Source organism: Peromyscus leucopus, chromosome 9 (genome assembly GCF_004664715.2).
Source record: "Peromyscus leucopus breed LL Stock chromosome 9, UCI_PerLeu_2.1, whole genome shotgun sequence".
Classification (NCBI taxonomy): Eukaryota; Metazoa; Chordata; class Mammalia; order Rodentia; family Cricetidae; genus Peromyscus; species Peromyscus leucopus.
The window spans coordinates 71,192,174-71,200,014 of record NC_051070.1 but is presented as its reverse complement, the minus strand read 5'-3'; the positions used below and the strand labels follow the sequence as shown (position 1 = coordinate 71,200,014).

The following is a 7,841-nucleotide window of genomic DNA, read 5'->3' as shown; positions in this document are numbered from 1 at the left end:
CTCTCTCTCTCTCTCTCTCTCTCTCTCTCTCTCTCTCTCTCTCTCTCTCTCCTCTCTTCTCCTCTCCTTGCACTCTAGGAAGGACCCATGGAAACTCTGTGACTCAAACAGGAGGCCAAGTGACCATCTCAGAAGGCGGGTTCCTGACAATAAATTGCACGTATTCAATCACAACCACAGCATCTCCTGCTCTTTTCTGGTATGTTCGATATCCTGGAGAAACACTACAGCTTCTCCTGAAAGTCCTTACAGCTGGCATGAAGGGAAGCAGCAGAGGTTTTGAAGCTACACACGATAAAGGATCCACCTCCTTCCACTTGCAGAAAGCCTCGGTCCAAGAGTCAGACTCAGCTGTGTACTACTGTGCTCTGGGTGACACAGTGGTGGAAACTGCAGGGGGAGCTGAACACAAACTGAGAGGCAACAGGTGGTCTGGCTGCTAAGCACTTGCCTCTGAATCCCTCTGGCTTCAGCACACTCTGTGGTGTGTGGACTCACAATCTCTGTTGGTGAAAAAATGTAAATGTTCTCATGCCAGACCATGCAACTTCACAAACTATTAAAAGAATGAGCAGTCTCTGGGGCCTAATCTTAAGTTATTTTCCTGCAGTTCTGAGAATCAACCCAGAGCCTTAAACTTGCCAGGCAAGTGGTCTGCCACTGAGCCACATTTAAAACCTTATCTATCATTAGATAATCAAATGTGCTGGAGAAAGAGACATCTGCATAATGTGACCTAACAGGGTTTGGCAGGAAAGGTGACAGAAAGCTGCAATCCTTCCCTTACAAAGCCCTGTGGAATTCTTAAGGAGAAAGAGGAAGAGCAGAACTCACATGCAAACAGCAACATGAAGAGCTGAAGGGAGGGACACTCATTGTGCAGGAGACAGGTCACTTTCCTGGTAAAGCAGACAGAATTTCTTCTATTTTGGGGGAGCCCCATTATGTTCCCTCCTCCTCCTCCATCTCTTCTCTTCCTCCTTCTCCTTCTCTTTCTTTCCCTCTCTTTCTTTGAGATGGAGTCTCTCTATGTAGCCTTGACTGTCCTGAAACACTTTGTAGACCAGGGTGGACTCAAACTCACAGGGATAACCCTGCTTCTGTGTTCTAAGTATTGACAATAAAGGCAAGAGTCACTATGCCCGACTATCATTTTTCTGTTATACTCTTCAAATGATCATATGATATCCACCAGTTTCACAGTGAGATTTAGATTAGTGTTAGATCTGGGTACTGTGGACTGGCCACACTGTCAGAAAACCAGTGTTCACACTGTCTTTACCTCTCATAATTATTAGGAACACGTTTTGTCCTATATGAGTGGACTATTCTGGTTTCCTTTTGATTTCTCAGGCAAGATACATTTCCATTCCTTTGCTTTCTCCATCTCTATGCATCAGGTCTCAGATGTACAGTAAACCTTCACTTAACTAAACAACTTTCACATTTTCATTGGCTTCAATTTCACGGAGAGATGAGAAGCATTAAGAAAGGAATCTTCAAGACCTTCAGCACTTACCACTTTTCAGTACCTGTGCAGGATCCTTGACTTTTCCTCTCTCAGTGTTTAATTCAGGAGCAGAGAACACTGCTGATCCTTAGCATCTATGACAGCATTTGACAACAGTAGGTCTTGAAAAGGATTGTTGAACTAATAATGGCTGATTAAAAGTCCTACCATTACCATGAGAGCAGAATTTAACATTCACTCAAAAATATATTGTATGCAGATGTGAAATTGTCAAAGAATTAAGAAAAATATTTTATTTTTAAACAGAATTTTAATGTATCTGTTTCTTGACAAAACTCATTTTTATTAAAAACTGGTGACACAGTAGCAAATAGAACAGGGGAAAACTCACATTCTAAAGGAATTTCCATTTTAGGTTCAGACTAAGGTCAGGCTAGTCATTACCACTAGCCTCTGCCATGAATCATTTCTATTCAAACCTTGAAAAATCATTAGACATCTGCTTTCAGATGAGGAAAGTAAATATTACCTGTCCTGTCTAATGTCCTATGTAGAGCTAGAATTAAACTGAGGACCTGAAATCGAATCTAATTGACACTCCACTGTGTTTCTATGGATAGGTAAGAATTTACAACAGGAATCACATTGCCAGCAGTGGAAAGGAAACCACAAAAAGTTTATCCACACTTCTTAAGCAAGTCCAGCTCTGACCCCAAGATGGCAGTGCTGGCATTGGTCCTGTCTCCAGGAGCTGAGGTGTGTATCAGGTCTCCGATTGGCTGGCTGTACTTCCTGAGCCTTCCTTTATGTTACTGTTTCTATGAAATAGGCAGCAGCTTTGGGGGCAGACTTCTGCAGAACAATGGAGAAGCACCTGAGTGCCTGCTGGGTGGTTTTAAGGCTGTATTTCCAGTGTAAGTTAGAGGAGGTTTCAGGGGACCATAAGAAGTCAAAAAACATTTTCTTAGGATTTGGGGAAAAGATGTAATTCCTTGGGATAGGTGGAGGGAGGAAAGTAGGCCTATTCCTAGATCACCTGAGATTCACGTGGAGAGTAACAAAGGATATGAACTACAATTACTAAGTGTGGATGTTTGATTTCTGTAATTTCACACTATTTTCTGAATAGGGGTTGCTGGGAAGACCCAAGTGGAACAGATTCCCAAGCTCCTTGCTGTACTAGAGGGAGAGAACTGCATCCTTCATTGCAATTACACTGTGAGCCCTGCTGGCAACTTAGGTGGTACCGACAAGACACAGGCAGAGGTTTTGAGTCTCTGGCAGTCATGACTTACACAGAGAACAAAAAGTCAAATGGAAGATATTCAGCATCTCTGGATGCAGATGCTAAGCACAGCACCCTGCACATCACAGCCTCCCAGCTCGAGGACACTGACTCCTACATCTGTGTGGTGGGTGCACCATGCTCCACAGATACTTGCAGCCAGTACCAAAACCTCTCCTGGAGGCTTCAAGGAGGCAGAGGTGACAGAACAGTCTTTTTAACACTGTACTAGGGAACTGAATTTCCATTTTTGGCTTATTAAGCTCATTAGAAAGACAATTTTAAAACAGTCTGAAAAGAAAGCTTGAGGACAATTTTAATAGATTTTGAGAGAAAAACAACAGTATAGGAAAGCAGAATATCCTGGCAGCCGCCATGAGGTGAGGAGATGGAGAAAATGTTAGCCTTTTCAGTTCACCACAGAGGTCAGGAAACAGTGAGAAAGCTTAGAATATCAAGGAAATAAGCTCAGGAGTGCTGAGCCATGGATCTGTATGTAGAGGGCAGTCAGTACCACACTTTTGTGTCCCAGAAAAAAAGGGTTGCACCAGAAATACATGCTTAAAAATGGAAATAGCTTATTAAGAAGGAAAAACATTCCTAAGAATGGATGTGTGCTAATGAGCTGAGGAGAGAGTCCCCAAAACATCTGACCACACTGTGTACAGCTCTTCATAAGACCCATAGAATTCGCATCTCTATTATGCATTTTGCCTGAGTGTTTTTGCACAATCCAAGTTCCCTAGATGAGGTCCAGATGAGGAAAGGCATCCAATCTTCCTTCTTTCATATGTTAACCTTTTACAAAGAGAAATAATTATTTCTAATTTAAACATTTTTGAGAATTTCATACAGGTGTGCCATACTTACATAATTTCTACTTCACCCTCCCTCTTCATCTCCTCCTTACTCCATCTCAAACTCATGTCCTCTTCTTTAATTGCTGTTTCATACACACACACACACACACACACACACACACACAAATACATCTTACTGAGTCCAATTAGCATTGCTCCTATGTGTATGTGTTTAGGGTGATCTCTTGAGATTGGATAACCTATCAGAAGTCTTACCCCTGGCTAAAGCTGATTCTCCTGGTCTCAGCAATCATTAACTGTCTGCATCTCTTCATCCAGGAGTGGGACCTTATGAGATTTCCCATATCTATGCTGACATGTCAGTTGGCACTGTCATTTTTCAAGTCTTGTTTAGTTGATCACATTTTTTGATATTTCCTGGGTGCAGTTTCTGTAGCTGTGTGGTTGCTACACGAGTGTGTGGGTTGACGTGGATCGGTGGAATGAAGAGATAGAGGCATCTTAAGAATGAATCTAGCCTATCATGGCTGCAGGGGGGTCCAGCCTCGAAGGACTGAAGCACTCTTCCCTTCACCTAGGGCATATTTATTTACTCTTTTTTTACAGTTTAGATAGTTAATTTCCGTACCTTCAAAGCAACCCAAAGGAGCTCCCAGAGACCAAAGGCCAGGTGCAAATTACTTGATTTATCAGGTACCATGGTTTTCCGGGTTTCTTGGACCAAGTTTTACATAGGCCTTTGATCCTTGGGGGACTCTCTTATCCTTGACTCTCAAATAATATTCACATAGGGCGATAAGAGAAACAAAAGGTGTGGCTAAACAAAGGAAGGATTAGGGCTAGGTGCTGTGCAGGAATGCCACTACAAATTTCCCTGACATATACAGAAGACAGACTCTCACAGCAGATGTTCTGGTCCCTGTAGCACTTACAATCTTTCATCCTCTCCTTTCTCAGTGTTCCTGGAGTCTTGAGTGTAGGGGTTGGATTGTAGACATATCAGTCGAGGTTGGACGCTCTATGATCATTGTGCCCTGCACTTTGAACAGGTTTGGACATCTGTAATGGTCTCTTTTGTTTTCTGTAAAATGAAGCTCTTTTGATGAGGTGTGAGAACTTATCTGTGTGTATAATGATTGATATTTAGAATTTTGTTAGAAATTATACTGGTTTAGGGAAGTGACATTAGTATGCTCTTCTAGGGATCATGGCCTCATCAGCCCTGGGTAAGTGAGCTAGTTTTACAATACTAAGTGTGGATTTCTTTCTATTGAATGAGATTTAAGTCCAGCTAGACAGCTGTTGGTAGCTATCAAGATATACACTGTATAAAGCTAGTCATTTTTTTTTTGTGGTTCATACACAGTATACATAAGTAGGACTCTTGACTACTTTTCTCTTTCAAAAGCATGAATAGCACCTTTGGATATTGTGAGAGCTAATTCTTAGAGAAGAGATTTCAAGGATGGGCCCAGTTGATTCTCCCAAATCTTGAATCTCAAGTGTGTGCTGTATTAAACAATAGGCTCTTACCTTCAGGTTCTGGGAGGCAATCAGTGACAATGGCAATAAAGCATGCTATTTTGAGAGTCCCTTTGACTTCTCTGACCAACATCTCAAAGGAAAGTTTGCCATGCTTAGCACTGGGGTTTTGTCAGATAGTTTGTGACTCTTGGGGAGAGCATTATCCCTCCAAGTGGAGTAAATTCATTCAAACTCTCTATCACCTTTCATCTACTGTCTATTTATCTGTCTATCTATCTATCTATCTATCTATCTATCTATCTATCTATCTATCTATCTATCTCTATCTATCTATCTATCTATCTATCTATCTATCTATCATCTATCATCAATCTATATATCTACCATCTGTCAACTATCTACACACACACACACACACACACACACACACACACACACACACACACACAGAGAGAGAGAGAGAGCATGTGTTTTTAAATAAAAATGGGATCATATGCTTTCCGATGTTTTTTTTTTTCAAACATCCTTAGTACCTTCTGCAGTTTCTTGCTTTTACTCTTCCCAGTAAAATGCTATTTTTGCTTTTCAAATTTCCCCCTTGTAGCACCTGTATCCTACTCTCCACGTTTCTAGGACTCCTTCTTCCATTTCTCCCAATGGCACATTTTTAGTTTCCTAGTTTCTGCAGTTACTACAGGCTGTGTCCTCACATCTGAAGTTTCAGGGCAAGGAACTGCATATAACACAGAACATGTGGAGTTTTTCTCTCTGGGTCAGGGTTACATTACTCAATGTAATAGTTTCAATTTCTGTCCATTTACCTGCAAATTTTATGATTTCATTTTCTTTACATTGAATAGAACTCTGATTTTGGTGATTCTCCTGCTTCAATAGAAGTAGTGAGTGAGTTTTCTGTCTCAGAGGGAGATATTATCTATGCTGGCTGGTTTTGTGTCAACATGACTTAAGCTAGAGTTATCTGAAAGGAGGGAACCACAGAGGAGAAAATGCCCCAATAAGTTCTGTCTACAAGGTGTTCTCTTAATTAGTGATTCACTGGGTGGGGCTGCCAAGTTGTGGGTGCTGCCATGCCTGGGCTTGTGGTTCTGGGTTCTAGAAGAAAACAGGCTGAGAAAATCACGATGAACAAGCCAGTAAGCAGCACCCCTTTCATGGTCTCTGCATCAGCTCCTGCCTCTAGGTTCCTACTCTGTTTGAATTCTTATCCTGACTTCCTTCAACAATGGACAACAGTGTTAAGTGTAAGCCAAATAAACCCTTTCCTTTCCAAATTGCTTTTGGTCATAGTGTTTCATCTCAGAAATAGTAACCCTAACTAAGATACTACCTTATCCTTTTAGTTTGCATCCTCATGGCATCACTCAGAGAAATGGTACAGGTAGGATAGTCATGTTATTGACAAACCCAATAAAACATGTAGTGCACAAGAGATTCACAGAGCTATTTTTATTTTTATGAACTATAATAGTTGATTAAGAACAAAAGAGCATTAATTGCACACCCTCCCACACCCAGAAGGGACAAGGAACCTCCTTTGCCAATTGATAAAGTTGTTTCTTTTTCTCTACTAGCATAAAATCTTAAAATTCTTCCTCCCTTTCTTCCTTCCTTCTTTCCTTCCTTCCTCTCTTCCTTTCTTTCTTCTCTTCCTTCCTTCCTTCTTTCCTAACTTCCTTCTTTCTTCCTTTTCTTTTCTTCGTAATCTCTTAGTGTACCTGAACCTTGTTCTGTAAGTGTGGTGGATTGAATGAGAGTGGTTTCCATAGGCTTATCTGTTTGGTTACCAGTTGGTAGAATTATTTGGGAAGGATTGGGAGGTTTGTGCTTACTGAAGGAGGTCACTGGAGGCAAGTTTTGAAGCTGTAAAAGACTCATGCCATTCCCAGTTAGATTTCACTTTCTGCTTCATACTTGTTTATCAAAATGTAAGCTCCCAGTTTCTGCTCCATTGCCATGTCTGCCTGCCTGCTGCCATGCCTCTTGCCATGATGTCCTAGACTAACCCTCTGAAGTGGAAGCTTCCAACAAACTCTTTCTTCTCTAAGTTGCTTTCATCACGATGCCTCTTCACAATAATAGAAAAGTAACTACAATGATAAGGAAAAAGAGAACAAAGGTAAGGAATTTTATGAGATTTGCAGAGATTCATTGTGTTTGCCATTAGACCCTCTTGGACCACTCTGCAGTACCTAATGGGATAGTGAACTAAAAGCAGTTATTGTCCTGATCTAAAATCATATCTTCCAGTAAGAGAATCCTGATATATTAACTACAATTCGGGTTATTATTATTGTTGGTGATGGTAGTGGAGGATTTTGGAAACAGGTCTTAGCATATAGACAAAACTCAGTATGTTCAGGCTGCCTTAAAATTTGAGATCCTCTTGTTCTGGAATTTAGGCCTGTGTCACCATGCTAGACATAGAGGCCAATTTAACAACTTTCTGATGAAGCTGATAGCACAAGGATGTACAGTGCTGCTGAGGCCCATGGTAAGGAGAGCCTATTATTATTATGCCAGATGACTAATCTAGAGTAGTCAAAAAACACCTCACATTTGTACTGCACAGAACTTATGAGAGAGGTAGCTGAAAGCTGGTAGGAATCCACCATGCTGCATGCTCTTGCTTTTGCTCCATGTTTTTTATTCATTGAAAATAAATGTTTTTCTCATGTAACATACACTGATAAGTTTCACTGTCCTCTGTTCCTAATTCCTCCCACCTTCTCTCTCATCTGGATCCACTCCCTTTCTGTCT

The 7,841-nt window shown here is 41.1% G+C and overlaps 1 pseudogene; it reads left to right on the top strand.

Moving 5' to 3' along the window:
• Positions 1-2,333: 2,333 nt before the first annotated feature.
• On the top strand, positions 2,334-2,988 carry LOC119088475 (annotated as a pseudogene).
• The last annotated feature ends 4,853 nt before the right edge of the window (positions 2,989-7,841 follow it).